Below are 20,222 nucleotides of genomic sequence, written 5' to 3'. Positions count from 1 at the left end.
CAGCCCCTGGAAAAACTGCTGACACCCCTCTCCTTCCTCCCTATTTGCATTTCTCTTTTACTTTACATTTCTTCTTCTTTCTCTCTACTTTTTTTCCTCTTCTTGCACTCCTTCTTTACTCTTACCTTTAAAAAAAATTATTTCTACTTTATTTCTCATGCCTCAGCTACGGGAGCAGATAGGCTTTGCTGATATATTAGCCAGTCAAAGAGTGAGCTGACTGCTGTACGTATTCTTACCAGAAGAAAATGCTTTCTTGGGAGCACAGAGATCCGTGGCCCCGGAAAGCTTCTGGGAGGCCCTGGGACGGACTGCAGTGGCTGCCACCGCATTTTCCAGCGTGTCACTACTCCCTAGTCGAATTCAGTCGGAAGTTGGGAAGTTATGCAAACTGCTGACCCATGGGATTATGCTGCCAGCGGTCCTAGCAGAAGTCCCCAACAGCCAAGATGCCCAGGACAAGAATTCAGTCTAAAAGCAGCCCAGCTTTCACCAAAAGCAGCATTCCAAAGCAGGTAATCATCAGGTGGACGCCCAACATCCATCACGGGTTGTGGATATCTAGACTCCAAGGAGCAGCTTTAACTAAGATCGTTACTAATGAAACTCAGCCGGCCATGTTCAGGAGGGTAAGAGGGAAGGAGGAGGGGAGACTGGCCGACTGGCCCCCTGGTATGTGCCATGGATTTACACACGTGTCATTGCCTGTGATCTTCACCTGTGAGGGTGAGTACTTTTGCCCCGGTTTACAGAAGAAGAAACTGAGATGCAAAGAAATTAAGCATAATTCTCCCAGGGTCACACCTTCACTACGTGGAGTCAAGTGACGCCCAATTCAGAGCTGTTTTTATTTCACATCCCTTACACATCTCAAAGGTTCCGGCATTGGGAGGACCACCGAGGATTCAGAGAGGGGAGGGGAGAGCTGCGTGGTTCAAATCCACTTCTCTGTGAAGATGCGCTGGACCCTCCTCGCATCACAAAGCCACAGCGCTCAAAGGGCTGTTAGGAATCATGTCGTCACTATCCTCACACTTAAGATGAAGAGGCAGAAAGCCGGGGATGCACCGTGCCTCGCTGGAAGTCACGGGACGACAGATAGAAACGGAACTAGAACCAGCTCTTCTGATGTGCAGGTCAGGACGTTTCTGTTGCTGTGGTGTTTGCCAAAGAGCTACCACGTTCATTTGGAAAATGTATCAAAACTTCATACGTGGCCAGGTAAAGCTCACCCCAAGTCGTTATCCTAGGCACAACGTGAAACTAGCCCAGGACCTCCTAAAACATATGCCCGTGAATTCCTGCCTGTTAAGCTGCACGACTGTCTCCACGTATCCGTTCCAGTTGGAACCACCTAGAATTGCTACAGATTCTGTCATCCCTTGAAGGATCTTGCCACGCAGCTGCTCCCCACCCAAGCTAGGCCTCCAGAGTTATCAAGAAGTTAGTCCTAGGAACCTCTAGATTTAAGGAAATCCCATGCCCACTTTACGTGAATGGTTGCTGAGGTCAACAAAATGGGAAGCCTGCAGAGTGCTACCTATACCCTATAGGTCTCAAACTCGAAGGCAGAAGATGAGAGAGAAGAAGAGAGAGAGGGAGAGAGAGAGAGGGAGAGAGAGAGAGAGGGAGGGAGAGAGAGAAGGAGAGAGAGGGAGAGAGAGAGAGGGAGAGAGGGAGAGAGACAGAGAGAGAGAGAGGGAGGCTAGGCAATTCTCAGCACTTTCTAGTTCCCACTCAATCCTCAACCCCTGCAGGGAGTGTATATGTATGTGTGTGTGTGTGTGTGTAAATATAAATTAATATGTGTGTGTGTAAATGTAATATATCTGTGTAAATGTAAATTAATGTATATGTGTGTAGATGTAAATTAATGTATGTGTGTGTAAATGTAAATTAATGTATATATGTGTGTGTGTGAATGTAAATTAATGTATGTGTGTGTGTGTGAATGTAAATTAACGCTTCCTCTTTCTGTATCAGGTAACTCCTAAAGGTGATCCTCTCTTGCCCTCCTTCCTAATCCACATCAGCAGGAGGACGGTCTGGAAGCTCGTGGTGCAATGGCACCCAGGCAGCTGAAGCAGTTTGTGCAGCTGGGTATCTGAGTTGTTCAGATCCACAGGATTTAGGCATAAACTTCTACATGACCATGAAAGCCTCTGCGTCTGGCTTTTAGCCCAGTATGTGCATTTCTCCTTCCTACCTGTCCTTCCCAGTCATGACCTGCTTGATGCAAGTACTCCTTAGTGTTTGACGGGTTCCCTGAAGACAGGAACCAGCCCATGTGGCTTTTTGATGACTGTATCCCCATACTTAGAATGGTGTCTGGAACACAGAAGGTAGTCAGAAAACACTTTCTGGACGAATGAATAAATGTCACAGCGTGATATGATAGGACATTACGTAGCAAAATCGTTCTATTTCCACTCGTGACTGGGGTCTCAAAACCCAAGACTCAGTTTTCCCAATACAGTTCATATTCAGTAAGTAAAAATTAGTAAAATTAGTAAAAAATCATAAAAATCAGTGAGTAAAAATCGGCTAATACCACTGTTCATTGCTAACTAGTGCCAGATCTAAGAGAACCTCATAAAGATCTTACGGAAAATCAATTCGGTATCTCTGCGGTCACAGATCAGGTAATAAATAATAAATAAATCAAACAAAGAGGAAATCCCCAACATGTAGTGAAAATTCAGCAAGCTGATTGTAGGAAAGAGAAAGGTTAATATTACTTATTATAATACTACTTGCTTTAAACATGTTGGAAAAAAAGGTGTTTGTTTATGCAATGAGACTACAGTTATATTCGTTTTTTCTTCACTCAACATTTTGTATTTTGAATTTTCTGTAAGGCCATTTGTTACCTGGGGTGAAAAAAATGTGTTTTAAAAAAAGGAAGGGAAGGAGGGAGGGAGAGAGAGAGAGAAAAAGAGAAGAGGTGGGAGGGGAGAAAGAAGGGAGGGAGGGAGGAAAAAGACCCCATAAAATGAAAAAAGACAGGCTATTTCTTCATGGCTCTAAAACCGCTGATTGAAAATGGATGAAAGTCAAATCAACCGGTTGTTTTGTCTCCATGACACTAAACACTACTGGTTTTACTTCTTCAAAGAATATCTTGAACTGATTAGTTATTTTGGCATCATGGAGACACGCCACCATGTGAACAAGGAAAACAACACACAAGCAACTGGGGAGAGCCCCGGGCCCTGGGGAATGATGTCGGCTGAGTTAAGGAGACCAAGACCCAGAGCTCACTGGTGTATCCTCATCTTGATACACTGACATCCTTTAGAAGAATCAGTATGTTCCAGTCAATGGACAATATCTGAGACTTAGGAATCTGGATCCCTGGGTTCTGTTACGCATCCTTTAGACTAACAGATCTGAGAAGTAAAACAGGTATCTCCAATGCTCCTTCTTTTCTGCAACAATTGGGATAATGATTTCTGTCCTATTTATTCTCAGCATAAGAAAGCCTAGGTAGGAAAGTGTATAGAAAATGACACTTTCTAAGTTAGTGAAAAGTGGTATTACTGATACCGCCAATTATGATGTCCCTTCAAGAGAAGATAGAGGGGTGAAGTATGCAGACAGTACAAGAATCAGAAGAATCTGAGTTTTGCTGAGACCACAGTCTAGTTAATGTCAGAGCTTAAACCAACACCCCAGGACTACGGCCACCTAAGGATCTCCATCCAGATTGTACATCCTGACTACAGCGTGCAGATTCTCTGCCAATTCAAGTGTTAATTTTCATGTCAGATGCCCACCCTTGACACGGCCGATTATTCTCCATTACAGATTTGGTTTAAAGAGTTCACGGCACATATGAATGGGCTGAATAAAATAATTACCTAATTATGACATCACCATGTGCAATCAGTGGAATATTTTAAAGTGCTGTTTTAAATCTTCATGAGAGGATAACGTGAGAGCCCTTATAGTTACATGTTAAAATCTGTCGCGCAGAGAAACAGCAGTGGGACCAAGCAGAGTAGCTTCTCGGTGTGCCTTACGTCTTAAGTGTACGATATTGTAGACGAACGTAAACAAAGCTGTCACCCTACGTGACTGATTAGTTTCTGGAGCATACGCTTTGCACTTACTCTTGTTTGGATTTCTTACACACAGTAATGTCTTCAAAACAGTAGGTACTTTTTAAAAAAATTTTTATTCGGGTATAGTTGCTTTACAATATTGTGTTACTTTATACTGTACAGCAAAGCGAATCAGCTATATGTATACATATATCCCCTCTTTTTTGGATTTCCTTCTCATTTAGGTCACCACAGAGCACTGAGTAGAGTTCCAAAAAAAAAAAAAAAGTAGGTTCTAAGTTTTTCTGTATTTAACGACATTTACAAATCTCTCTGAGCGAAGTAAGTCAGACACAGAAAGACAAATATATGATATCGCTTATATGTGGAATCTAAAAAAATGGTATAAATGGACTTATTTACAAAACAGAAATAGACTCACGGATGTAGAAAACAAACTTATGGTTATCAGGGGATAAGGGCGGGGGGAGGGATAAATTGGGAGATTGGGATTGACATATACACATAACTGTATATAAAATAGATAACTAATAAGAACCTGCTGTATAGCACAGGGAACTCTACTCAGTACTCTGCAATGGGCTATATGGGAAAAGATCTAAAAAATAAAAGAGTGGATATGTTTGTATGTATAACTGATTCACTTTACTGTACACCGGAAACTAACACAACATTGTAAATCAATTATACTCCAATAAAAATTTTAAAAAACACCTCTCAACAAATCAAAAGGGTTAAAGTAGCCAGTCTCTACTATAAATGAGAATTTTCAAAAGTCTTTCATCTGAGGACCATGGTAATGAAGTTTCTATGGCAACTAAGAAGGATACGCTTGGACCCCAGGGTTACCCACAGTCACCATAGTTCTTGATATCTTCCCAATCCGGTCTGCACAAACGTGCTTGTGTGGTAAGCCCCTCCACTGTCCAACAGAAACTGATGGCCATGACTTACCAAATGCAGCAGCAAGCACCCCTGCTTTCCACAGGATTCTAAAACATGCTGATGGAGCAGGAAATAGCTATAAAAGTTCCCCTGAAATCCTCTAGGGATGTCCTGTAACATTTTCCATGGAAATGCCATAAAATATTCCACACCATTAGCTTCACTTAAAGAAACATTTGTCAACGTGCTTTACCTTCTTATAGGTGACATTTTCTTTAAATACGTGTCATTTACAAAAATAGTTTCGTTCTTTAACAAAATACATAGACATTATTATCGCCATGGGATTCTGATTGACAGAAAGCTAATCACAGCAAAATTACATTCCACTAAAGCCAAAGTAAAATTAATCAATGAGGAGCAGAGTTGGGGTGGTAGAGTACACAATGTGGATGAAAAATTATACAAGGATTTTTTTTTTTTTTTTTTTGGAAAATCAAAGCCCTACACTTTCAGGGGTCCGTTTTCCAGTTTCAGAAAATATGAAATTTCCTTAGAAAGACTCACTGTTACCCACGTGACCCTGGAGAATTCACAGGCATTGAAATGAACTCCCAAGCTCCTCCTCATCTGACACCAAGAAAATATGCTGCAAATCAACCTATATTTTCCAGAGCAGGGAGTACTGTTACCACGTGGGCACCACATGCTGAGGATGGCAAACAGGTGTGTGGGTGAGGCTTCCTGACTGCAGCAACTTCACGCTCGATCCCCAGGTGGCCTGTCCACAGCCCGCTCCAGACACAGGTCACTCCCGACCGGTGTGCAGTGATTTTCCACTGGGAACCCCAGGGCTTTCACGGGGCCGCTGAAGTGCAGGATCATCACATAACACTGCCCCCGGAGCCATGACCCCTTCGCCTTCCTGCCACTTCTTCCAGACATCTCTGCCCTCTGCAGACTCTCAGGACCTTGCCCACTTCTGCCCAACAGCTACCTGCAACTGCAAATTACCTTGTCTGGGATTAGTGGGTCGTTTCATCAGGGTTCTGCTTAAACTTCCCCATTTCATTGGTTTTTCAAAACTCTTCTTGCTGTTCTTTGGTTGGACTCCACCATGTAAGCGACTGAGATGATTCATCCAGCTTTGAAAGGCATTTTTTTTTAAGTTTGGAGAGACTAAAGCAATAGGGAAGGTGGGGAGAGCTAGACCGTGGACAGGAGTCTTAGACTCGGTGCATCCGGTCATGAGAAAGACTCACTGCTGAAACAGATGCAGAAAGGGCTGAAAATGTACACAAGGAGCTGAGATCAGCTTCAGAAGACATGGGCAGAAGACAGGCATCAAAACCTAGTTGGCAAAGCAAGAGCAGATTTGAGAATGTGACCCACGAGGAGATGCCCATCAGAAACAAGCAAAGGCAGCTGTCAAGCACGCAGCGAAAAAAGGTAAAATGTATTAAAAGAATGAGCTCCAAAGTCATGATGAGTACATGGTGCTTTCCAGACAGCTTTATATGAACGGTGAGCTAATCGCATCCAACAAGGAAAGCTGGGGGCCTAATTGCGTCACTCTACCAGTTTGAGCCTTCGGAGTGTTGTTTTATGACATGATCTAAATTAGGGATCAGGAGTGATAAATATATATATAGACAGAAGGACTAAGACGTGAAAGAGGACAAACTAAACATCCAAGCTGCTCCCAGGATGCTCAGAGCCCTAATACCCATCAAGGCGACACTCAGAGAGGGGCGTGCCAGCTGTGCTTGTGCCAGGGCCTGAAGCCAGCCTCCCTGGCACAGGTCTGTCCCTTGAGGCTGACTCAGCTCCTCTAGCCACCCATCCTACGTGTAAGATCAGAATTGTGGTTTATTAATTCACACTGAAAAAGGAAGCGGTCTCAGAAACGGAATTACCTACTTGTGAATGAAGAGTGTGAACTATCCCTGTTCAAGGTTTAACAAAGTTAGCCAAGAATATTCATCAGGCCCACTGGCGAGCGCAGATTATTCCTAAGGATAGTTAACAAGTGGTCTGAATGTTCCGTGCGCTCAGCCTAAGAAAACACAACACAGCCATCTCAACAACGGGGATGGACTTGCCAGTGAGTCAAGAGTACTTAAGTCCATCTACTAAAGTTTCGTCCCCACCCAGACAGCATCTGAAAGAACACTGCCAACATTTGACTCTGTGAATTTTTTGTTTGCATTGCTCACGTGTCTGTTTGACGCATGCTCTTTAATACATTTCATCAGGCCACATGCAATCCAGTCTTCTAAGCTGAAGAGTCTTTCCTTCCCCTTCACTTGTCTTTACCCAACTGTGCTGTGATCTATGTAATAACAGACTGATTTAAAAGTTCGACTCCTAGAGATCAATCTCACATCTCTATTTTCCAAGGCTTAGGGGGAAGAAGGCTGGCAAAGGTACTTCACCATAGTTCTCAAGTGCTGGAACAGAAGTGCCTGGCTTTCCTTCTTATTTAAAAACTTAATGGGATTTTTAAAAGACCTATTATCGCACTTTCTCATTTATATGTTCATATCAACAGCCCCCGAATCATTTTAGTCCTCCCAGGATGCTGGAGGCGGAAAGGAAAACGTTCTTTTTATCAAGGTCATTAATGAATTCACACTAACAAAGGAACTTTATCTGTGTTACGTTCAATATTTGCAGAAGCAAAATTGTGAGCTTCTCTAGAGAAACCCTGGCAAGTGATAATCAAAAGTATCGAGGAAACAAATGAGAAAAGAAGATAAGTTCTGCAAATCACTTTCGTGTTTTAGAAATCTGGAGTTAAAAGAGTAGGACAGATTGAAGGCAAACTCAGAATCATACAATGGAAAAACACTGCACCGAAGATTAAAGGCCCGCCTGCTAGAGAGATAATGCCAAATTTGATGAGAAAATACATTACATTTCCTTTCCTTTGAAACCTTAGTTGATATTTTCCACTTTTACTGGAAAGAAATAAGCTCTAAGATGTCACTCAGCACTAGAAGAGAGGAGCCTCCCTTTCCAAATGCAAAAACACGGAGGAAGTGCCTAAATGCTTTTTTTCTATGAAGTACAAGCCCCTGAAAAGTTCAAGATCAGCTCACAGACTGTGAAAAATCTGCTTTGGGTCTTTTGTTGTTTGGCTGTGAACATTTTTCTCTCTACAGGAAACTTGTAAAGGGGCTGGAAGTGGAAGAGAGAAGTGGATGAAAAGAATGAACTTTCTCGTTCCTTTTAGACGGGTCCTTCTCCTCTGGCCTTTTGCTTGGCCCTTGCATTTGTACTCACCGTTTACCAGGGCATTAATTTATCAACAGTTCACCGCTGACCTTTCTCTCGCTAACCGACATAGATTAGCGAACAAGCACACCAACTTCCCCAAAATAATAACGGCTCTCACCTTATCCAGTGATGGCCCGTGGGCATTCCCTGCTCTCCGACAATTTCTCCGCCAAGCTGAGTTAAGGTCCCAGCTCCCTCTTACTGGTCCCTCTTGGAAGCATCACAAAGATTAACCTGTCAGCTTCTGGCTCTGTGCTCTGTGCCCAAGGTCAGCTTCACTGAGGGCTCCCCCTGCAGTCACACCGGGGCCCCCTAACTTAAAAAGGCTCTGTTGTTACCATCTTGAAATTCTGAATTAGTTCTCAACAAGGAGCCCCACGGTTTTATTTGCACTTGGTCCTGCAAATTATAGAGCCGGTGCTGTTCATGACTATGTTTCCCTGACTGAGAGCTAAAAGCACACAATTGCATTCCTGACCTGACCCACGCCAGTCTAATGGGGCAAAACACACACGGCTGGTCGAGAAAGCGCCTGGGTTACGAAGCTGAGCTCAGCCAGCCACAGCTCCAGCCCGCACAGGCTTGTCACACTGGTCAAATATTCAAGAGCATGCATTCATCTGCTTGGCCACTGCTCTGAGCAAACCAGAGGCCTCCAGCCCTGTCACGTGCTAACATCGAAGAGAACCAGAGACCGTGATTTGCACTCACTGGAAAGTTGGGTCCGGACCTCGGCCCTTGCTCCCAGAAAGTTCAGGGCAAAACTCATGAGTTCCAGGAATGCACGGAGAGAGAACCAAAGAGCAAAACTGGACTTCTACCTAAGTTTAGAAATCAAAGGCTACTGATCTAATCCTTTAGCTGAAATCCCTTATTAGAAATGGCAATAAAACCTGGTTAATCAACTAGGTGCCTTTACACAATCATTTCATGTTGACGAGAGCCAAGAGCTCATGAATAATATTATTTCCTGGCTTGGAATAAAGATGCCTACCTTGTTTCTGCTGGGGAAAGATTCCCCACCCTCCTCTGTTTTCCTGTGTCACTTCCCTCCCCTCCCCCAGATATCCATAATTTGAAGTAAGCTATACCTTTTTCTCATTTTTCTTACTTTTTACATCTGTAAAGCATGTTACTGGAACTATAACTGCTGCTTGCCTGTGGAGGATTCCAGGCAATTACGGCTTGTAGCAGATTTGCACTTGAAGAATTTAGGACCAAAGGATGCCGCGGGCCAAGCGTTGCAGAGTGGACCAACCTCACCCACCAACCTGATCACACAAGTGTAACTCAAACTTCTAGTGCAGACCCGGGTTAAAATCCTACCCCACAATCAGGGAAATCCAGATGCTGACTGGACATCTGACGGCATTAAGGAATTATTATTTTAATTTAGGCATAAAGCAGTATTGTGACTATATTTTTAATAAATATTCACCATTTGGAAATACATACAGAAATATGATATCTGGGAGTTGCTCCAAAATAACCCAGTTGTACAGGAGGCTGGAGAGGTGGAGGAGAACAAGACTGCTATGAACTGGTAATTTTTGAAATTAGGTGACGGGCTCAGGACAGTAAATTGTAATACGCTCTCAACTCGTCTATACATACGACACCTTCCATAATAAAGCTTTTGAAAAGCTGTTTCTTTGTATTCTGTATTTAGTTGGGTCCTACCATTACTTAGCTGCGGAACATTAGGCAAACTGCTCTCTGAGCCTATTTTCGTCTGTGCAGTTTTCCCGGTCTGAGCTCCCCCTTGGAGTTGTGAGAAATGACGGGGCCAGTGCATATAAAGTGACCAGTAACAGCGGATAGAAGGAAAGGGCGCCTTCACCACGGCCCAAGGACTTCGTCCGGCTCAGGGTGTCCTTCGGTGGGACCTGCTACTGGCCCTCAGCTGAGCGGATTCCTTCCTTTTGTCTACATGTCAGCCAGAGAAGTTCCAACTTCTGCTTACTTCATGAAACCAGTTAGGGCTTGAAGAATTCAGCTTGCTGTGGAACGCTAGAGTCTTAATCTCCTGCACGACGTCCCTTCCGACTGCCACCCCTTTTCAAAAGAACACAAATATATATTTGGATTTTCCATAAACAAGAACACATGCCAAGCAGGTTTGTGCAGATTGCAGAAGAACGTCCCTTTGATGCAGATCCTGCAGATACATCACCGAATGATTGTACTTGAGAAGCAGCACCGAGAGCTCTCTAACCAAACCAGTTTGGAGCTGCAGCTGCCTACGAAGAGCTAATGTGACAGACAGCGTTACAGAGGGAACCAATGAATGTCTCGAGAGTACTGACCTTCTGACCATTTTTTAATTAACATGCTGTTTCACCCAACAGGGCGCTGAATCGCTCTGCACATCACTGGTGTAAACAAAAGGGAACAATAACCTAATAGCATTTACCTAGTGGACCTTCTGCTATGCTGAATTTCCCTAAGAGAGGTAAACCAGGGTAAACAAATACCGTGTTCTTCAGAGGAAGCTGATAGAGAGGATTGATTCTAAGTGGAAAGCTTTCTTCATTTAAGTTACAGAGAAAGGTATTTGCTGGGTGCTCACCCTTACCTTCCTTGTCTCCCCCACCTCCCACAATCCTTGCGGACCTTAACTCCGGCTCCCGGATACGAAGCTCTGGGGAAAGAGGCAGGCTCCTCGCAGGGACTCTTATCTCCCCAAAGGGGCATCCCTCGAAAACAGCCTTTAAAACTAGGAAGGTTTGCTTTTGTGCAAGAAGTATTAGCTTTACGAACTGCAGTGTTGTCTGCAGTAGTCAATAGTTAAAAACACAGAGAACGTCAACAAGGATGGGATAAAATGAGTTAGAGTCACATCACAGAGCACTCATCAAAAATGACCTGGAGGATTTTCCTGAGGTATCGCTGAGTACGAAGAGGAATACTGCAAAAGAGTGTGTCATACGATCCCATTCTGACATCACCAAAGTACAGAAAAAAACACTGAAGAACACACATTAGGGTGTTGTCACGGCTTCCCAGTTGGGGTGTGCAGACTGAGCTGGAATGAGAGGTACTGGTGTTAGGAGGATGGGGATGTGTCCATGATAAAAACGCAAACTGCCACGTGTGGCATAATCCCATGGGAGGAAAACTGTGTGTGTGTATGTGTCTATGTGTGTGTGCACACTTGCACACATAAAGAGATTCATGAGAGGATATAAACACCTAGAAGCTCACAGTGGTTGCTGTAGGGGAGCAGAGTTCCACAGGACCTTGACTTCCTTATTAAAGTTTATATATTGTTAGATTTCTGTACATTAAGCATACCACATGGCATTTATATTATGAAGGAACGATAAAGTCTAGTGGATCATTGGAACAAAAATGGTATCTGTTCAGGCTCACATCAACAGATAATTGTTGAGCCTTCTAGTAATTTCCTGTTGCTGCCCACATTGCTTGCCTTGCGGTCCCCTTGCCCCATCTTCAAGGCCAGCAATGCAGTGTCTCTCTGACCCTGCTTCACTGTCACATCGCTTTCCCCGGTCTCTTCTGCCCCCCCTCTTCTACTTTGAAGGATCCTTATGATTGCATTGGGCCCAACCAGATAGTCTAACTCAGTCCACCTACTTTAAGGTCAACTGATTAGCAATCTTAATCTGCAACTGTCATTGCCCTTTGCCGTGTTCTTTAACACATTCACAGGTTCGGGGATTAGGAAGGAGACACCTTTGGGGGACGGGGACATTATTCCGCCTTCCACAAGCGTCTTCGTCCTATGTGCTAGCACCGTGCTGGGTATTGAGAGTATGGAGGAAACAAACAGAATACGCACTTTCAAGAAAAATTACACCATCAACCAACATTTACGAAGGGTTTCCTGTGTTCTGAGTATTGCTCCAAACACCATACGTATGCGTTCATCTAACAAACATCAAGCCATCTACTATGCGTTGAGCTGTCTCTTGGTGCCGGGGATGTGCAGTAAATAAAACACACAAAAGTCCTTGCCCTCACGGAGAAGACACTAAACAGAAGAAAATGAATGTACTTGTCAAAAAAATTCTATGAAGTGGGTACTTTATAATTCCCATTTACAGAAGAGGAAACTGAGGCACAGAAAGGTAAATCATTTCCTTAATATTCTGGCAAGTGGTAAAGCTGGGCTTCAAATGTAGGTAGTCTCTCTCCAGAGCCTAAACTCTTACCATTATATTATGACGCCTCCTATAGTTCGATTTTGCCACCCCAAACGGTCCCAACTAGAGTGGGCCGAGTCGGACACTGTAACCTAGGAAACTCTGATGCAGAGACACACCTGGATGGATTGCTAGATTGAGGAACTGAGAGAAGTATTCAGAAGGCAAGATTTGGTCTACTGAAACCCACCCTTGGCTGCTCCACTCACCAACCCAGGCCAACTCATCAATTTGACCTTCCTTCCACCTCTGCTTTTACTTCTGCCTTAGCATTATCATCATAGAATGGTAAACCCTTAGAGTGGGAAGGGCTTTGAGATAATTCTAAATCCCCTTTAAACTGAGAATGAGCTAGAGCCTGTGGCTGGCATCTCTATTTCCAAATCTAAACTTAAATTTGTAAAGCCACCTATCACATTTCTAATTCTTTTTCTCCCTAACCTTTCTGTCACTCTCATCAAAATCACAATTGGCACAACAGCTCTGGGCCTAGAAATTTCAGTCAAATTCCTACGGGATGTAGGCTTTGACATACTAGGACTGCAAGGGCAATTAACTTGGGCAAAATAAGGGGCACACCAAATTTCCTGAGAAACTCATAAACATCGTGTAATCCAAAGTAATCGAACATCTATCAAAGGGGTTCGTATCATAATTCTCCTGAGAGATCAGTATAATCTACTGGTTTAATTCCCCAGAAATACAGAGCTCAGGTTGACTGGCTTAGCCCTCAGCCTGCTGAGTAAAGCAAAGCCTGACCTGCTGGCAGCCTTTAAGACTCTCCTCGGGCCCCACTGGCCCATGGGAAACTCTTCTCACACCTTTGCAGTCTTTTCCATTGACTTATGCCCAGGATGAATCACAGAATCTCTACCTTTACTCCCTGCTTCAGGAGACCTCAAACTTCCCCTTCAACAATCGCCACCTCTTTGGCAGCGCCAGCGTTGTGAACGAGTAGGTGTTGGTATAAAGACGTGGTTCTTCCTGTGTGTCTTATTAATGTCACAGAAAATCATCCCTATGGTTGTAAAAGATAATACCCACCAGTCGAGTGCTCTACTGTCAGAAAGAGGAATGAAGACATGGGTCCAAGACCAGCAAAGATGCCCAGACACATACTGTGCTTTAGTTTGCTGCTTGGATGTCCTGGACGCCCCCCTTTCAGCCCCCTCCTCAGGGCTACTCGGAAACCAAGCCTCCTGTGTCACCACTAGACGGTTTGAACCTGTTGCTACTGCTCTTTGCTTTCAACCTTCCTGGTGGATTAAGGACAAGAATGGACCGTATTCCAGGTCTTCACCAAGAGTCTCAACATGGGCTCAAGCAATTAGAAACATCCCTCCTGTTTCACAGTGTGGTTTTATTTGATTGACTATTTGGGTAGTACTGGAGGAAGCTGCGTTTTTTTAATTCTTTTCAGCTATCATACCAGCCCCACCATAATATATTTCTTTATCAAACAATCTGAACCAAATGTTAGGAAACTGCACGGAATGGTTTGGGCATTAGCTCCTTCTACCAGGATTGATCCTTAAAATCAAAAGCGAAGACTGTCCTTTGTCTTGCTCATTTCTCACTCTGTTTGTCAGATTATCCATTTGTTTTTATCAAAGGCTATCAGAAATTCTTTTTAGTTTGCAAACACAGACCCTTCTCGAAAAGTAGCGATGCTGGTTTCCTGGATACCAGATCTGACATTTGCAAACAGACATTGGTTTTCGACACTATATTTTAAAGAAATTATTATATCGTTACCCATGATTTATTCCACTCAAAGGGACCTCCAGGCATTGTTAAGTGAAGCTTGCCTTAGCCAACTTTGAAAAGTCATAATGCCCTCCTAGTATTGACTCAGGGACATTTTATCTATTCTTTCTCTGAAAAAAAGACCACACTGCTTTCCTTTCATGCTTAAAAGCTCAACACAAATCACTAAGCAGTGTTAAGGCTAACATGTCCAGCAAGGGCCATCCTTTCAACAGCCAGACTCCGCAAAGGTGCGCCTGCCATGGCAAACAAAGGGCCCAGAATTGAAAACATCTGCTGGCTGCTCTGGTCCCAACCTGTTCATATTTTGAAATGAACGATTCCAAACACTTCATTACCTATAGGTACTAGAGATGCTATTTATAGGTACATTATCACTTACATATGATTTAATTTAATGTCTTGATTCCACCGGGAAAGTGCCTAATCCATAGAGTACCAATGATTTATCACGATCTCTAGATATTTATAGTATTGCTAACATTCAAAAAAACTCAAAGCATCCTTTTTCAAAGATGCTTAGAAGGAAACAACAGCATGTAACTGCTTAGTGGGGAAGAAAAGAAAGTAGGATAGAAGATTACTAGGTATTGATGTCTTGTTTACAAACAAATAAGAGGTTAAAAAAAAAAAAAGTTTTGCAATACCCAGAGCTCCTGCTTTGGGCATAATTTATGAGACTTTGGACAAGTTAATAGCCTGCCTTTGCTGTCGGCTTTGTTTTGACTTACTTCCCAATTGACTCACTGATTTCTGGGCTCCAATGCCAAGAGAACACCGAGGCCGGTAGCAGTGGATAAATTAGTCGATGACTCTCTGTCACTGCCACCACGACTCCGAACGCATCAGTTCAGTTTTTTCTTTGACCAGTTTCTCAACAGCAGGAAGAGTACACTCAGGGCATGACAGGTCTTTGCATGGTCCTGTCCTCTGCACTAGTAGGATGGTTAGCACCCAGGGCTCAAGGCACCAAATGACAGAAGCACCCCCCTCCTGCACACATGTGCGCAAACACACACACGCATGCACACGCAAGTGTGTATTCAGCCACGTAACACAGTTCCAAACTGCTAAGTGATAGTCCTTCTGCTGTCTTGTAGCTGTTTGTAGCTGTCCGAAGTGCCCGTCAAAAGCACTCCATTCTCCCAGAGTTTCTTCCCTTGTCCAAGCCTCCCTTCCTCACACACAAATGTCGAAATCCTGGTGAAATGCCTCAGGCAAATAGTTCCGTACAATCTTTGTTGAATTAAGGGTTAAGGCCTGTTCTGATCCCTACTATTTGTTAGAGACATAAGCAAGTTAATGATCCAATTAAAATAATTAACAGTGAAGTCTCAATGACAAATAGACTTCATCTTTTTAGGTGTAACTGTACATGAAAGAGAAACGTCCCCGCCCTTCCTCTCTCCCGACACCCCGTACACACACACACACGTGCGCGCGCGCGCACACACACACACAAGATACGGAGTCAAGAACGCAAGTCTCCATTTATCAGAGGTTGACGGCTCCCCATACTGTGGAAAACTTAGGAAACTCTCTTTCTGGTTATGAAAAATAAATAACCACACAATCTCCTTCCTCCCGTGTCACTGAGAAAACTAGAGCCAGATTAGAGCCATTATCTTCTCATTCTCAAAGAGACAGGCAAAGAAAGTCAAAACTAAGGGAGAAGAAACAAAAGGCCCTGAATCTTCAGTTTATACGTAAAATTCCTGGGTCTCTCTCACTTTCCTTGTGACAACCTAACCAGAAACCCGGGACATAGCTTTCCTGCAAACGTCCTGAGGTTCGATTTTATTTGGCTGCGAAGGAAAAATGTAGTTTTATTCATGTTTTATTGAACGCAGTCCCTCCACCCATAAAAATTATAATAAAATTCAAAGTCCAAGGATATGGCAAGTAATATCGCCCTTGGGAACAAGTACATAAAATTTTGGAGGGATAAAAAGGCTTGGCTTTCATTTTATAAAAAGCTATGGTCAGAGCTTTCTCCTTGTGAAACTGCATTGCTGTCTTCAGAATTACTTCACAAATACTCAGAGAAAACATCAGTGATTTGAGCATCTCTTTTTTCTTGGAGGGTCTCAGTCCTATCGTGAAATGGAATAAATGAGTGGCAAGATAAGAAAACAGCGTGTTCTCTGAGTTATTTTCCATCTGTCCCTTAGAATGGGCACTTTGACGTCACCGACAGTCAGTGAGAGCAGAGATGGGCTGTGGTAAATGAAACCACAGCTGGAGGAAACGCACCGATACTGTTTATACTGTTTCTCTCGAGGTGTCACCCAGCAGTGGCGAAATTCACCAAGCACTCTGGTGTAAGTAGCATTAAAAAGACTAAAGCCCTCCCGTGCAAGAACACACGCAGGTTACGCGGTTGTTCCTGGAAAACTTGTACCCGAAAGAAACATCACCACCCGCCCCCCCCACTCCCCGCCCCCCCCGCCCCCCCCACTCCCCGCCCCCCCCCACCCCCCACCCCCCGCCTAGAGCGGCCGATCATAAAAGCGGCCGATCATAAAAACCCGTCCACGCTGTTTAATTCAAGCTCTACGATTTGCTCCTTTGAGGAAAATCCATCTTAAAGCTTAGGGCTATTCCTGAAGACACTTGTAAAAATGACTTCATTTAATTGTGGATCCCTCTAAACTCGGTGATTCTGTATTATAATTAGGAGACTTCTATAAATTATCCTTTGCAAATGGAAATTACAGGTCACCAGCTAATTAAAATGTTCACTTATCCGGGCTTCAGCATAGACCGTGAGTAAAACGTAACACATTAAAATCGTTTCCTCATTATCATTTTATGTGAGTATCTGTGTACACATGTGTGTGGAAAAATTTTTATTTCTTTTTTTTATCATATTGTAAAAAGCCACTAGGAGAAGACACGGAATCAACTTGGCTTATTCTCATTCAGCCATCAAGTCCTATGCTTTAAAATGTTTTAAAATACATCTTGCATTAATTTAGAAACACCAAAAAAGTATAATAATTATATAATGAGCACCCATGCACCCACCACCCAGTTTAACAAATAAAGCAATATCACACAGCTGAAACTCCAAGAAACCTCTTTCCAATTATCAGAAGTTAACCACCACTGTCAATTGGGTATTTGTTATTCTGATGCTTTTTTTTGCACTTTTGGCGTCCACGTTACTCACATACGTTGTCTCTACACTATATGTAAGTGGCATGTTTTTACCTTTTTGTGGCTTATATCATATCTTTGTCTTTTGATGCTCTGTGCTATACTTATGAGCTGCATCCTGGTATCGTCTTCCACGGAATAATATGTAATAGTGAAAGAACAAGAAGTAGGGATGATCTGTTGTACTTGCTCATTACTAGTGCCTTATTTTCAGCCTCTCCACACTTGATACTTGGATCGTTATCACAGTTTTCTCACTGGCCTGCCTGCCTTTAGTCTTTTCCTAGACTAAAACAATTTCCATTAAACCACCAGGCACAAACTTGAAACATCAAGACACTAAGATGTGCAAAAATATTCGGTGAACCCCTGTCCTTTCCCACATTGGGTCGAAGCTCCTGTGTCTAACTTTCAAAACGGATTGCAGCGTCATGTCCATATCCTGCAGCCCCCCATGGAGGTCACCTGCAGCGTCACTGGGCAGTTCTCATGCACACTGGTGGTGTCCTATCTGAACCATCTGCTACTCTGTCTACCAGAAGGCTCTGGCTACAGGTGCAAGCTCAGCCCACGGTTGGTCAGCCCAGAAGTGCCAGGAGTTACTGCTCTAGGCAACCAGTAGGGACTGAAGCTGGTGGAGAAACACCCAGCTTTCTTGCCAACAGGGGGATGACCAGCAGGATGAAGCCCCCGTGGTCCATGGCACCCCATTTATTAACATACTTTATTGGCTTTCCTTCCTTCCTACCTCCTCTATCTACTTTCCACATGTGCCTGCTGGGTTCAACTCCAACATAAGCTACTGGTACTTGAGTCCTCGTCCCAGAGTCTGCTTTTTAGACAATTGGAGAGACAGCCTCAGGAGAGACACTGGAAGTGGATCACTCACCAAACGGCAAGAGGCCTCCTATTGCTGATGACAAGTCGGGGGGTGGTAATCCTGGCCAGCTGCGGGCTCACAATTACTAAGATGCTCATCTGTGGTGGACCAAGTCCAGGCAGAAGAGGAAGCGCTGGCTTATGCATTTTCTCTAGTCCTGGAAAGATATAAGAACAGTGACGACTATAAAGACTGTAGAGTTGGGTAGCTTCTGTTAAATATCCTGGAAGCCTTAAAGAAAGAGAATTACATGCTGAGACAGCCAGCTGTCAACTCATGGCACGGCATGGGAGCCAGAAAGCCTACAGGCAGCTTTGGAGAAACCTACATATCCTGCAGCCAGCAGGCAAGCTGTGCTGAAAATCAGGCCCAAACTTTGTTCTTAAGAGTGGTGGAGTTACAAAGGAGCCTGATTTTACAGTTCAAAACATCTCCTATATGAAACTCATAACCCTAAAAAGGTGGCAACAGGACCTTGAGACTTGGGACAGGGATTTTGGAGGGTGGATACTTTTAGAAAATTGGAACTTCCAGAGTCTCATGAACCATCCAGGTGTTGCGAAGCCGTCTCTTGTCGTTGCCAGTGAAAAATCGCATCCCGTGGCCTGAAGACTCTCATCTAAGAAAGATGTCTTCCAAGATGTTGTCTGGCCACGCAAGACGTTCCTTTGGCTCCTCTAGCTGTTTCTAGCCCAATAACTAGGATCAGTTCTCAGCACAGCCCAACTGGGGAAGTCTACTCGCTGCTATGGGAAGAAATGGATTATCATCAAAATAGGTGAAGGATATGGCTTCTCCATACCTGTGGCAACTAGGAGGAAACGCCTGGAAATTGACGTTGGGGATACAGGACTGGAGGCTGGGAGAATACGGCCAGAATATAAACCTGGATAGGAGAGAATTTTCCACTAAAGGGCAACTCTCCCATGTCTTAGGATTTAGCATGCTGGCAAAGACACCTGGAGCCTGTCTCAGTACATCGTTGGAATGGTCCTTTGATGCTTAGAGAGGGGGATGTTCTACAGAGGAAATGAGGCGGAGATGCCAGGCTGTCTTGGCAAAGTATTAAGAAAGAGATCAAACGGCCCAGTGTTTGCAACAGGTTGATACCCTGAGTATTGGGGAGCTATCCTTCAAAATGAGGTATGTACTTTAATCAAACAGTCCATGCACAATGCTTTGTGCCTGTAGCTAGTACATGGTCTTAGAACCAAAGCTTTTGTTTACCACATTAGAAATTAAAGCTGAGAAATTTATAAAAAAATTTCTTTATCTGTTAAAATATAAACTTATTCCATGGTAACATAATATATTTTATTAATAATAACTGTATTATTTCCCCAAAAAATTTAGTGAGAAGAATGCAATTGTTTTACATCTTGTAAATCTCTTTCATGTCTGGCCTAATTAAAGACTAAAATTTCAGGCTCTCATAACTACTTTTGCTTTTACTCTGTCGTGATATGTCGTTTTGGTTGAAGTGGTTTAAAAAAATGGAGGCTCACGGGTAATGTATGAAAAGGCAGAAGTATTTTGATGACCTTTTTATATAATTGTGGAAATTCATCTTCAGCACTACACCAAACTTGACAAGTGGTAGTTTCTTAGTTTCATTGTGATACCTGAACCCATAACAATGAACTTTTTGTACTTTGCTTCATTAAAAGTCATTGGTCTACCTTTCACTTTGATGGATCTTTTACCCATATATAATTTTGTATCATCAAGCCTTGGTTATTTGGAAAATATTAGTTCAATGAGATTTGCAGATTTTCTGAATGCTAACACATTTTCATTAGGCAACATCCAAAATCACATTCGTTAATATCACCTCCAATCTCATCAGAAAAGTCTGTAGGTATTGGGAAACTTAATTAGGCTCATGGTGGCACATACTTGTTTTCTAAAGATTCAGATTTTTGCTTGAGGCTCATATTTTTAATCATTGGTAAAAAAAAAAAAAAAGAAAAAAGTACTGTCAGTTGTTTTCCTTGACATTATCGGGGTCGCTTCATTTATTTT

General features: G+C 43.2%; 1 long non-coding RNA gene across 1 annotated transcript in view; it reads right to left on the bottom strand.

The window, feature by feature from the left end:
• LOC309617792 overlaps positions 1-11,379 on the bottom strand; it is a 169,998-nt gene extending 158,619 nt beyond the window's left edge. The window contains exon 1 of the long non-coding RNA XR_014238142.1: positions 8,347-11,379. This is a non-coding gene — a long non-coding RNA (uncharacterized lncRNA). The remainder of the gene's footprint in view (positions 1-8,346) is intronic.
• Positions 11,380-20,222: the final 8,843 nt, after the last annotated feature.

Source organism: Balaenoptera borealis, assembly GCF_965194805.1.
Source record: "Balaenoptera borealis genome assembly, chromosome: 20".
In the NCBI taxonomy this organism is placed as follows: Eukaryota; Metazoa; Chordata; class Mammalia; order Artiodactyla; family Balaenopteridae; genus Balaenoptera; species Balaenoptera borealis.
Note: the sequence above shows the minus strand (reverse complement) of the source record. Positions and strands in the feature narration are given on the sequence as shown.